Source organism: Cryptomeria japonica, chromosome 11 (assembly GCF_030272615.1).
Source record: "Cryptomeria japonica chromosome 11, Sugi_1.0, whole genome shotgun sequence".
NCBI classification, from domain to species: domain Eukaryota; kingdom Viridiplantae; phylum Streptophyta; class Pinopsida; order Cupressales; family Cupressaceae; genus Cryptomeria; species Cryptomeria japonica.
The window spans coordinates 392,864,673-392,878,963 of NC_081415.1; positions in this window are offsets into that span (position 1 = coordinate 392,864,673).

Here is a 14,291-nt window from a genome sequence, read left to right on the forward strand (position 1 = left end):
TAGTATTGATTTGCTTGAACAAAATTAAATGATTGAATAGCAAGAATTTGGAAATGAATTTTAACACCTACTTGTTTGAAGTGAAAAGTACTTAATAATAATCCCAAAAAATTCTTCCATCTAAAGTAATACAAATTTCATCTACAAATGATGACACCACTTTAAATGTGAATCCTAATACCTGAAAGGTACTAAATTGCTTGAAATAGAATTTAAATTATCAAATAATTATACTTTGGAAATAAATTTAATACTCACTTGTTGAAGGGAAAAGGAAACAACTATTCAACAATAAGCTTCAAATTAACCACATTATTCTTAGTTACTAATTGTTTGAAAAAGAGATTAGACAAGAGTGTAAACACTTGCTAGTTAACCAAGTAATAATACTAAGTCTCCTAATAAACAATTCTAATTAATAAACTTATAGTTGCTTTTGAATTGATACTTTTGCAAGATTATAAAGTGATAACTAATTACTCCTTCCACTTGAAGTAACGTTAAATTTATCATTGGATACATTCTACAAATAATAACTTTATCATTTTCAAATACTTCGAAGGGAGCTAATGTTTGCTCCTTAAATTACCCTCAATTAGAATTGTTATTTAATTTTCTAAGTGATCACGAAGTAGGTTTCTTGAAACTCATTTGCTAAAACAATTTCTGTTTTGAATAAACTCTCTTTGCATCCTAATTAATACTATTACCATATGAATATTTAACTATGCAATTTACCTCTAAATTTAATGATAATTAAATTTACCTCTAAATTTATGTACTAATTACTTGTATTATTAAGTGTAACTTTTCCTTTTTACTAGTCTTATGTTTCTTTTAGCTAGAAGGTAAATGATTTTAATTATTAAAAGAAGTGACTATTCACAATGCCTTATATACTCATATCTTGGAAAATAAAGAAACAAATCAAATAATCAACCTTTCGAATTGAGACAAACTTTGTCTAACATTAACTCGTATTGCTGAAATACCTAAAAGGGTTACTATGAATCTAAACACATTTACTTGTTAGGTAAATTCCTTTAACATTTGATACTTGTACTAATTGGAATATACAAAAGATAGTTTGAAGTCCAAAAATTAAAAATAAATAAATAAAGAACTTAGATATTTGAAATGTATTAAATGTCTTGGGAAAATCTACTTACTACTAGGTACAATTTGAAACTAAATAGAGACACTTGAAGAAAAAAAACCAATACTATAGAATAAGTGTATCATTAGTGAAATATCATTTTTTCCTAAGAGATTAATCACCTCTTAAATTTTTCTTTAATAACCAAACTTTACTATACACTAAAGAATAAATCCCTTCTTATAAGAGTAGGTTATAAATTAAATTTCAACTATATTGACATAAATAGATTTTAATTACCAAATTCTAATGAATAAATTTTAACTAAATAAACCCCTTAGTATATATACATAAAATAAATTTTTAATTATAAATCCTAATTGTATTTTACTTTTAATAAACAAACTATAAAAAAAAATATAAAAATAATAATTCTAATAAATTAAAATTCATTCATTCAACAATTAATAAATTAAATTTAATTCACTCAACTCGAATCAATGTAAATCAATTTAACATTAACAAGATGTTATTTATAATCAATTAGTACCAATTTTAAGACAACATATACCAATATTATTTTATATCCTAAACTTATTATAGTCAACTATATATAATATATCAATTATATTAATAATTTATTAATAGCTAAATTAAAAACAAAATTGAAAAAATAACAACAGTTATACCAATTGATATAACATGGTTGCGGTGCCATAATAACTTTACATGCCCAAAACTTAATTAACATTAATTCTTAAAAGATTTATATAAGTATTTATACTAATTTTGTAATGTATTATCTATATATATTGATTTGATCCGAGTTTATAAAAAAATAAAATAAATAGGGATAGACTTAGGAATTAAATAATATATTCACTAAAAGATATAATTAATTCACAGAGAACAATAAGTGAAAGAAAATAAATAAGTAAATAAATAAATTTATCTTTGATGCATTCTTAGATGGGTAATAATTTTCTTTTTTTTTAAAGTTTCTCAAAGAAGTGATATTATTCAGGGAGAAAGAAAAACACATGTTCTGAGGGAGATTAAAATTTTCTTGAATAAATGATCAAGTATATGTTCATAGAAAAACAATTAAATTAATTCTTATTCTCATAGAAGTGATATTGTTCAAGAAGAAAGAAAAAACACATGTTCCTAGGGAAATACAAATTTTCTTGAATAGATGAACAAGTATATGTTCACAGAAAAAAATAATTAAATTAATTCACAGAGAGAGTAAAATTTATTTACAGGGAAGGAAAGATTATATTCACGGATGTTTACACAGAGGAACAATTTTATGCTTTATGCTCACAAAAAGAGTAAAACAAGATCTATACACAGATGAATAAATTTATATTCACAGAGAGAATATTTATTCACAGAAAAATAATAAATGCGAGAAGTAAGATTTATACATAGGTAGTCATATGCTCATAGAAATAAGTTTATTCACATGAAAGTAATAATAATAAAAAAAAAATTTATACACAGATGATCAACATATATTCACAGAAAGATAAGTTTATTCACATGGAGATAATTACATATGGAAAATAAGATTTTTTTTTACAAAGCTCCTTTTTTTAGATTTTAAATTCAAGAAAGCAAAAGAAAAGATTTGATTTTTCTTTTTTTTTCTCTAAAATAGATTAAATATATAAAAAGAAATATTCATATGCATTTTTTTGAAAAAGAACTTTTTTTTTTTTTTTTTGATCGATAAGAGGCCGAGGCCAAATTTTTTTAATAATTATTTAAAATTTACATTGCTCCACTCATGCGAGCACCGGTAGGAAAGAGTGGAGGCAAGAAAACCTCCGGCCTTGCCCGGGACCATAGTCCATGTAGTACCCTTACTTGTTTGAACTGATACTTTGTTCTTATTATTCTCAGTGGATACATTATCATTGGTTATTTAGAATTGTATAACATTGTTTCATGTTTTATCTGATTATGAGACATATGTTTTATTTGCAGTATTTATGTATTTATGTTTTATGGCATTATATGGTTCATTGCTATGTACTGATGCTTTACTTCATCTATGCATTGTGTGTTGTGTATCTGCGAGTGTATGGGATGCATGGGGACGATTTTCCTTCACTCATCTCGGTGAGACAGGGAACGTCGCGAATCTCCTTCATCGGTGTGTATGTTAAAATTTTGATATATGTATATATGCATGTGTGGTCGGTGATGCAGGATGTTGCAGGTACAAGTACCGGGTAGGTACGGGGTATCGTCTCCACCTAGCTACACAGGTCTGAGCGTGCCTTATATTTTCCAATGGAAGTGAAGGAGATAGTAGTTGACCCTAATTTTAGTCAGTTACACTCGGGTGAGTGCCTTCAGTAAGTCATTCTGTCAATTGGTTTGGTCTTCATATTTCATTGTTTGATCTTTATAAAAGTCGTTTGATGCTTGCTCAGTCTGCATATCCAGTGTCCCAATTTTTGTATGTCATTGGTAAATGTTACGTTTATTACGTCCATAAGAGTAGTTTTGGTAATTGGAGGAAAAAGAATCAAGTGATCTAGTGAGTTAATATCTTAGTATGAGTCGATATGAATTTTATCAACTTGTTAGCTCGATAGTTGCAATTCGATCGTTTGAATAAATGTAAGGACATAATATACTTGGAAGGCAATAGTCACTAATAAGTAGTTATTTGAGTTAAGATAAGGTGATCGTACTATCAGTAGTTTATATCGCCATCGGTTTACTGTGATTTTGGATTATGCGTGTATATAATTAGAATTATAAATATGTCATGTTTTATAAACTTTTCGAACGTATAATATATACATAATTCAATTATTTGAATATATATATATAAGAAATGCCGCTCATTATAAATATTAGAAACCAAAATATACATTTACAAATATAATTTGCTAAGAAGGATTAATATTTAAATATTTATATTAATTAAAGTCATTAATTAATTATTAAAAATATAATAATGAAATTAAAATAAAACAAATTTTAAAAAGGTAATGGCGGGTTTTTAAGTTTAAGTAAACTAATAATTATGGTGGTCGATAGTAATATCGACCACCCCCCTTAATAAAGGGAGGGGTCGGTATTACTATTGATCACCCTCCTCCCTTTCATTATACACATCTCCTCCCATTTTAATTAAACGCTTCTCCATGTGCAGCGGACAACGACTACCCTCCTCCCTTTGTAATGTTTCATACTCCACGTGGAAGCCACGTTGCAAGCAAGCATAAACCACGATGGGTATTGCTATTCCATGCACCACGTTAACTTGCAAATACAGTGGAGGCACCGATTTATATGCAAACTTTGCCATTAAGGTATGTAGTGGTGGAAAGTAATGTAAGGGTAAAAATTAATGTGAGGATTAACTTAGAAAATAACGTGGTTCATCAGCCCACGTAAACCTACCCATATCCACCATTTTCTACGTGAATTATATGGTAATTTAACCTTGTACATAGTTAGGAAGTTATTTTTAGTAAAGTCAATTTAATATTGAAGTCAAAAGCCACATGTATTATCTATAAATAAGGACTTAACCACTTTAGAAGTGTGGTGTCGTGAAATAGGTAATAAATAACTTTACATGATGAACACATAGGTGTTCAATAACGACTAGGACTGTTATGTTGTAATTAGATCTTGAGTGGTGTCACTTAGAGTCAATCCACCACTAGTAGAGATAGCCCGAAAGTAGGAAAGTGGGTAGATGACAACCTTATATATAGACCATTGAGTTGGAAGAGAAGGGGGGATGGAGATGCAACGAAGGAATAGAGAATGAAATAGAAGAATAGCAAGTTGGAGAATAGTGAGTTGAAGAATAGCAAGTTTGAGATTGACAAGCAAGGCATAGAGCTAATTGGTGGAAGATCGTCAGAAGGTTCACAAATCAGATTCAAGCTTGCAAAGAGGTCAGGGTTTCATTTGATTTTGTTTAATATATAACGAAGGTTGGAATTTGTATTTTTTGAACATAGGTTATGGTGATTTATATAATTATGCTTATATCATTGTTAATTAAAAATATAATTATTAGTCATTTAAAATAGCTGAATGGAAATCATAGTGAAATAAATGTTAACTAGTTTAATTTCTATAGTAGTGAATAGGGTTATTTAAGCTTGTAGTTATATTATAAGGTTAGTGGATAGGGAGCATGATAGATGTTATGGAAGATGTAATATAGCAAATATGTTTCTTTAAGAAAGTATCGACATTTCTTATGAATTAAAATTATAAGTTTATATCGCCTAATCTCTCTAGATGTCCATGTACCCTGATTTATTTACCTCTTTTCTCAACAAATGATGACATTGATTTATTTGGTTTAATATAGTTGAAATTCTTATTATTTTCTGGAAATCTTAAATTGCAAGCTATTTATACATTTGGTTGTTTTAAGAAAGATTGTTGTCAATTTGTCTTGTGTTGTGTCTTGGCCAGTTATTTAGAGGTTTTAACCTTAAGGAAATGAGCCACTGTGAGTTGTTCGTAATGGTCAAACTTAGGTTAGTAAATTTTGTATCTTTCATTTGAGATAGGTCAAGATTGGGAATGGCTGTCTGTGTCGCCATAGAGTTCTATAGATAGAACCAACCTGTAGTGTCCTAAGAGAGAGAGTGGCTTTCGAGCGGGGGCTGTGCCCGAAGTGGGAACAGGATAACCCGTTGGAAGTTGGTTAAGAAAGTGAAAACCTAATAAATGACTAGGGAAGGGTAGAATAAAAGTTAAATGAAATAATGTGCCTCGCACATAGGTGAGTGCTAGTATAGGGCTCATAATGTAGCGAGAAGGCCTGGAATGGAAAACTTACCACCTTGTCTTCATGAGAGGATTGGTAAGGTCCGCATGAGTCTTAGTTGGAATCGGAGGTTCGGGAGAGGTCACCAGGATAACCCAGGATGGGGGCCGGGACCTATGGAGGCTGTACCATGGTATCCACCGTAAGACATGCGATGACACTTTCTCCTTAGAGTCACTAGTATTCTGTGAGTTAGGTCACATGAATGTAAGTGGAGTCTTGTAGTCCTTTTGTTCTTGTATCATTTTGCTTGCTTGAGGGTTATCTACTATCTCCAGCACGGTGGGGTGGTTCCTTTTTGGAATCACATGGTCGGGTGGTAGTGTCGCTTCCCATCGGATGTTCTGTTACGTATCTTTGGGCGAGGAAGGACTTCGCTGATGATCTTGGATCGTGATTCATGTACCGACTCTTCTTCCTATCCATCTATCAGTTAAATACTAGAGGTTTTGAAAAGAAACTATATGTAACTTTCATTTGTATCATTTTAGCTCATGATGTAATTTCTTTTTGAAAACATGTATTTTTGAATATTGAAAGCAAAGAAATATTGTAAGATATGCTACTTCAATTACTGAATTCTGATGTATATAATATATGATTGCTTGAAGAAATTTAGATTCTTTCATTGCAGAAATTTTATCTTACATAATTAATTTACGAAGTAATATTCATTGGTAACCCTTAGGAAATTCAGGTGTTAAACTTCCGCTATGTTATTAGATGTACTAAGGTTTAATTCATGCACTTTTAAAATTTTTTTTAATTTCCCCCTTAGTTGCATAGATTATGATGTTTTCTTTTAGGGTTCTTGACGGGGCATTACAGTCCAGCTAGTATTAACTTGATACAATAAATTCCAAATTTTGATACAACCCCACCCCGGGCCAAGGTAATTAGGAGGGGTGTTTCTATTTTACCCCTCCTTTACAAGCCCTCATATACAAGTTTCAGGTTTTGAATTTCAGAAATCATTTGTCCCTTCAACTTCTCCTGCATGGCTCTGAAGATATTCTTTGATTGTAAATACTATCCTTAAATAGCTCAAAAATACCTATTTGGCCTGCATGGTTAGTAATTAAAACACTAGGCAGATATGTTAGTATCGATCAATCCTTTATCATGAATGGAATTTTAACTGTCCATCTAGAGAGATTCTTTAGTAAATTATTCTGTGAAACCTATCCTCATAGAATATGCATAAGAGATGAAAAACTTGAAACTGAGTGATTAGCCAAGACTTTATCAGATAGGGGATCTCCAACTTACCACTCTTGTTAATGCTCTTGGATGTACTCCTTGAGAAGGATGAGATCCAGGCTACAATAACAACAATACGTAAGTGGGATTCAGTCAGTCTCCCTTCCATTTCCCCATTATTTCTAGCTAAGAGGATGATGGAGTGTGATTATACCTTGCAGGATATAAATTTCTGTCCAGACCCCGAATTAGCTACCCTTAAACCATAATCTTAAGATATGATAGGCTAGTGGTGCTAGAATACTCACATAGAAATGCATTCTAAAATAAATATCATCAGAGAGGTAAATACTAGAAAATACATACGATCAAGTGCTTTGCTAATGTCTGAAGAAAATATACAATTTACTGGGTATGCAAAGCAAAATGCTACATTATGACTATGTATACATTTGGCTTAAAGAATCAATGCTCACTACTATATTGCTTCATTCAATGTTAACTATAGATAAGATCCTATTTTACTAGAGATGGTAAACAACTTAAAAAACCAGTATACTCAGACATTTTAATGGAGAAATTATCGCCTGCCACATTGACCCTGATCTATTATCCAGAGTGATACCCAATTAAGACTGAAGATAAGAATGTGAGAATGTGCAAGCTACATACTAAGAGAAGGCAAGAATCAACCAATTTCCTCACTAAATGTAAATATATTTATATAGGTTGATAATTAAGAATAATCTTAAAAGATAACCGAGAGTATATATATATATATATATATATAAGAATCTATATATTTATATATATATAAATACGTATACATATGTTTACATGTATACCTATGTATATATATATATGAATATGCCAATATATGGACTTATGACTATGAGTGAGTTTAAATATGAGTTTATATATATATATATATATATATATATATATATATATATATATATATATATATATATATATATATATATATATATGGGTATAAATATGAATATCTATATATATATCTGTTTATATATATAAATAGGTATGAAGATATGTCTATGTATATATCTATAGAAAGAAATTTATCCTAATGAGGGCCTTAGGATGACTCCTAGAAACTAAGACTACCAGTACCCGTATCAAAGCACAAAAAAATCCTTATAAACACAGCCTCAAAGCATGATTGACACTTCTCCCTTTTTAGCCTAGAAACATAAGAAAGACTCAGGAAAGTAGATTTGTTTAAGAAAAAATAGAGATTGAAATCCATATTTTGCCTTTATATAAACACCTACTTTATATTTCTCCTAGCTAAATAGCTCCATGTCTTCGTAAATCAAAAAGCAGCCAAGTAAAAACCATCTCAAGTCTAAATGGAAAAGTTTGAAAGATCATCTATGCAACATTCCTTTTCAAAAAGTGGATAAAAAGGCTGTTAAGCATAAAGTCTCTAAGTATTCTTTAACTTATAAAAACAAAAAAGATTATATCTGATAACAAGATCTCGTCCTTGAAGAATGCCATTCCAGGGCCTTTATCCTTTCTTTCTCAGCTTGTGGGGAGGATGAGGCCCGGAGCCCTCTAGTGCTTCTGCTGAGAGGGCAATAGGGGAGCGAGGGAGAGGCATGTGATCAGGGACGATCATGATATTTTCTGCCTCCAGATAATTCTGCAACCACTTCTCTTGAGGGGGTTTCTTTACTTGGAGAATCCATGAGAGAAATAGGAAATTCCTACTTCTAACAGAACGTAGAGCTTCGAAAGCCATAGGGTCTTCAATAACTAGAATAGGAAAGCAAGGAACCAGGTTATTTTTCCTGATTAGGACATCATAGTCCCGTGGCTTGAGAGCTATGAGTTCTTCATCAATATTAACCATAATCGATTCCAATTCACCAAGAATGTCTTTAATGAAGACCTTTTTACATAATTTTGCCACCATATCCCTGTCCCTCTCAAAATACATTGCCAGGGCTAGAAACATTACAACAATATCTGAGTTGGCTCTAGTTCGATCCTCATTCATAATGAAATCCCTCCCAAGAAATTTCATTACCACACCAGAAATCAAAGGGTTTTGTTGAACAAGAATACCTCTCAACCTCTCATCCTTAATCTCACCAACAAAGGCCATCTGATGTTTCAACCCCATAAGTCTGAGCGTCATATCCATTGTTTCTTAGTAGGAAGAAACTTAGCATTCCAAAATAGGACTCACACTCTTCAAGCTAAATAATGAGCAATTACTAAATAGTAAATATCAAACATGGAGTGTGAATTTCAAGGCGCAAGATCATTAATATTAACCTTGCAGCCATCAAGCCTAGGGTACCTCAACTATCCCATCAATGCAGAGACATAAAATCACCTTTTGCAATTAGCCATCAAAAGGCATTGATCGAGAAAGGAAGTTGATGTGTGATATCCAACAATAATGATTCATACAACCACTGAAGCTCTCTAGCTAAAGGGGTTCAAACAATGGAAAATATAGCTATAGATGCCTAGAAAGGCTTAAATCTTAGAGGAAGGCTATCCTTACATTAATAATGTTAGATTTATATCCATGCCACATATACTTAGATGAGGTATGAAATCATGTTTATAAACCTATACTTATTATATGTATGACTTAGTCTTCAACTAATCCTCAAGCTAATCTAGGCGTGACCTCGCGACAATAGATAAATTTAGGTATAGCCCAGAAAGAAAGGAAAATGATACCAATTACATCACAAAGTATCCATATGATTTAGAGCCTATCTAAGTAAGGTTAAAGGAGAAATTCCTAGAGGATAAATTAAATAATTGAATATTTAAACAGTGGCTCTGAGGGTCTTGGATAAGTGGTTTGGAGGATTTGAGCAATTAGGGCTGACTCTAAATCTAAAGATAGACTTGCTAGGATCCGAACCTATCTCAGTCATAAATAAGCTTGAAATATATGTTTATATATATATAAGTTTATAGCTTAATAAATATGAGTATATATATAAAACTTATACATGAAAATGTATTAATATATATATGTAAATATATATATATAGATATGTCTTTCTCAAGGATATGTATATATATAACTGAAGAAATATATGTGTGAATGTCTATAGATACATACATTTGTGCATGCATACATCCATACATACATACATATAATTGTATATATATATATATCTATCTATATGTATTAATGTATGAGTGTGTGTATGTATTTGTATCTATGTATATACCCACATACACATATATCTAAACATGTATATATATACTATATATATTCATACATCCACATATATATATTAGAGAAAGTTTTGAGGTCGCCCAGAATCTTTTCATAGATTTGAATATGGAAATGAAAACTCTCTAAGTATGCCTAGATATGTCTGTAAGATTAATGATTCTCTGAACTGCAAGGTTCAAGGGATGGTTTGAGTATGAAGCTAAACCGAGGTGACTAAGGTCCAGACACGCGAGATGAGAGGGAATGAAGATAGATCTTGTCTTAAGTTGGCAAAGATAGGAGCTTGATGCCATCAGCCCCCATGTTGGCAAGCTCATCTGCCCTTTTATTACCTTCCCTATAGATGTGATTAACTGTAAACCTATCAAAACATTTGCATAGGTCCATAGCCTTTGATAGCAAGGTATTAAGTTTCCAATTGGGCATACTACCTTTTCTTAGAGCATTGACAACTATAGCCAAATCTCCCTCAATATCTAAACATTTAGCTTCAAGTTTCCTACATAAGAGCAAGCCTTCCACTAGGGCCAACAATTCTGCCCAATTGTTTGTATTGATGCCAGCTAGAGAGGCAAGGGCTGCTACTTCTTTTCCTTCCCAATTATGAACAACGCATCCTATCACTGCTTGCCCTGGGTTGCCTCAGGCAGCCCCATCAAAGTTTAACTTCAGCCACCCTTCACCAGGGGGTTGCCATCTACAAGTTGCTCTAGATCAGAGGCTGGCCGAAGGGCCTTCACCTACAAAGGGGGGAAAGGACAAGCCCTTCCATCATTTTTTAATCCTTTCATCCCAATAAGATATAGAAGCATTTTTAAGTGAACCTAAGGTGAGTCTATTATTCACAAGCTCAATGACAGTTGACTCTATCTTATTGATGATTCTCAGGACATCTAGTTTTTCATTCTTAAAGATGCGCCTATTTCTTTCTTTCCAAAGTTCCCACATTATGGATGATGGGAGAGCTCTCCATAAATCATCAAAGAGACAACCACGCCTAAGAAGAGGCCAAGCCATGAGCATCCCTAAGATGGTGTTGGGGAAGGCTGCAAACCATTCAAGTTTATTGGTGAACTAGATCCAACATTGATGAGCAAAGGGACAATTAAGGAGTATATGATTGGTGTCCTCCTCCTCTGATTCACATAGGGGACATCTACTAGGACCCTCATATCCCATACGCTTAAATTTATCCGCAGTGAAGAGTTTGCTTTGGATTGCAAGCCAGGAAAAGTTGCTTGCCTTGGGCAGACAATTTCTATCCCAGCAAAGATTCAATGGAAGTTCTACCTTAGGTCTTAAAACTGCTTTGGATATGTGAGAATACCCATCCTTGGAATTGTATTCTCCTTTTAAGGAGCCTTCCCAAACAAGCTTGTCCTCATCACAACTTAGGACAAAGTTCCTAGAATTGAGAATTGACAAGAGTTTATGCTTGTCCTCCTCCGAGATGGCTTCATTGTCCCTTTTGATCCACTACCACCCAACCCCTTCCTTTGAAGGGGAGAGATAACTATTTAATAGGGGACCTCTTTTTACTTCAAGAAGGGCTTGGGTAATCCCAAAGTCATGGATTTTTTCAATGGCTTTATATCCTCCCCAAGAATCTAACCATAAGAGGGCTTTGTCCCTAGACCCCAGGTTCCAAGTTAACCTATCCGAGATAATATTCCTACAATCAAGCATAAAATTCCAAAGACAAGAACCTCTAGCGGGGTTGGGCTCCCTGAAGATTTGGGATGGATCATCTCCATTAAGGTACTTGAGGTTAAGTAATCTTGCCCATTTGAGGTGTGGAAATCTGAATAATCTCCAAACTAGCTTTGCCCCCAATGCTCTACCTTGGTCTCAAAGGTTTTTGATGCCAATACCACCGTCCTCTTTGGGTGAACATATCTTGTCCTAGGAAATGAGTGAGATTTTGTGGTTGCTATCAGTTCCTTGCCAAAAGAAAGTTCTAAGATGCTTATTGATCTCAGCAAGTTTTGAAGAGGACAACCATTGAAGGGAAAGCTGGAAAATGGGCATAGCTGATAAGACCAATTTAACCAGGGTGGCCCTGCTAGCCGAGGAGAGCCATTTCCCTTTCCAAGTGTTGATTCTAGATTTGATCTTATCCACTAAGTTGTCCCATAAATTAGAGGGTCTCCTACCTTTGTCAAGGGGAATGCCTAGATATTTGCAAGGAAGGGATCCTATACTAATTTCCAGGACTTTGCAGATTTCCTTTTCTAAAAGGGGGTCTATGTTGAACAAAAAACAGTAGATTTAGCTAGATTAACCTCTTGACCCGAGGCCATTATGTAGGAACTGAGAATGTTTTTAAAGGCACGAGCCTCCCCTATATCACCTTGCCCAAAAAGCATTGTGTTGTCAATGAATTGCTGGTGGGTAAAGGGAGGGAGGCCACTGGTAATGGGAATACCTTGGATCTTCCCCTTCTCTTTGGCCATCGAAATAGCTTTGCCTAGGGCTTCAGCCATAATAATAAAAAGGAAGGGAGACATAGGGTCACCCTGCCCAAGCCCTCTCGAGCTACTAAAGAAGCCCTCCGGGGAGCCATTAACTAGAACCAAGAATCTAGGGGTGGATTTGCATTCGAAGATAAGGTTGATCTAGATTTTGGAAAAGCCAAAGGCCTCCAAGAATTTGTAGAGGAAATTCCAATCAACTTTATCATAAGCTTTACTTATGTCCAATTTGATTAGCATGCTTGGTGATTTGTTAAGCTGAACTGAATGAATAGCTTCCTGGGTGATAATCACCCCATCATAGATTGATCTATCCATTACGAAGCTAGTTTGTTCCTCGCTAATAATTAAGGGAATGAGATTTTGGAGTCTGGCTGCTAAGGTTTTAGTTAAAAGTTTATACAAAGTATTGCAGAGAGAAATTGGTCTGAAGTCATTGAAGCTCTCCAAGTTTTCTTTTTTTGGGATGAGGGCCAGGAAGGCATTGTTGAATTCTTTAAGAATCTTTCCCGAATTCCTTATCCCTTCCAAGGCCTCCGTGATTTCTATTCCCATAAAACCCCAACATTTTTGAAAAAAGCTAGTGGGGAAGCCATCTAAGCTCAGAGCTTTATCTGAATATATCTTGAAAAGGGCAGATTTAACCTCCTCCACTGATAATTCTTTAAAAGGATTTGGTTGTGGTCATTGGTAATAAGTTTTAGGATATTCCTAATGATATCGAGTTGGCCCTTAAGGTCAGAACCTTCAAGATTGTTTAAGATATTCTCATAGAACTTAACTGCTTCAGACGCAACCTTATCTAGTTCAGATAGAATGGAACCTTGGTTGTTCATAATCTTAGAAATTCGGTTGACCCCTCTCCTTTGCTTGGTGCTATTGTGGAAGAACTTGGTATTCGGGTCCCCATTATTCAACCAAGTCTCCCTGGATTTTTGTTTCCAGAAAATCTCTTCGTAGGATAGTATCTTTTCATACTCTGAGAGCAAGGCTTTCTCCTTAAGGAAAAGATGCTCATCCATCCCCTTCTCAAGTACCTCAGTGCTAACCATATTGAGATCATTCTTTATTAGGGTTTTTTTGTCAAAGATGTTACCAAAATTGGTCCTATTCCACGCTAAGAGCTTCCTTTTTATAAGTTTTAACTTACTAGCTACAATAAACATCTTCGAACCTGAGAAAATAGAGCTACTCCACCATTCCTCAAGTAAGTTTAGAAAGTTGTCATCTCTAAATCACATATTCTCAAATTTGAAGGGGAATTTTTTAGGGGCATTGTCGAATAATAAGTTTAATTGGAGTGGGAAATGGTCCGATCTAGATAAAGGGAGAGGCTCTGCCTTCAAGGAGTAATTTAGCTCTAAGAGCCCACCATAGATAAAGAACCTATCCAATTTCTCTGCTATATTACAAAAACTAGATCTTCTATTGTTCTAGGTAAAGGCATTCACTGTCGTCTGAAGTTCC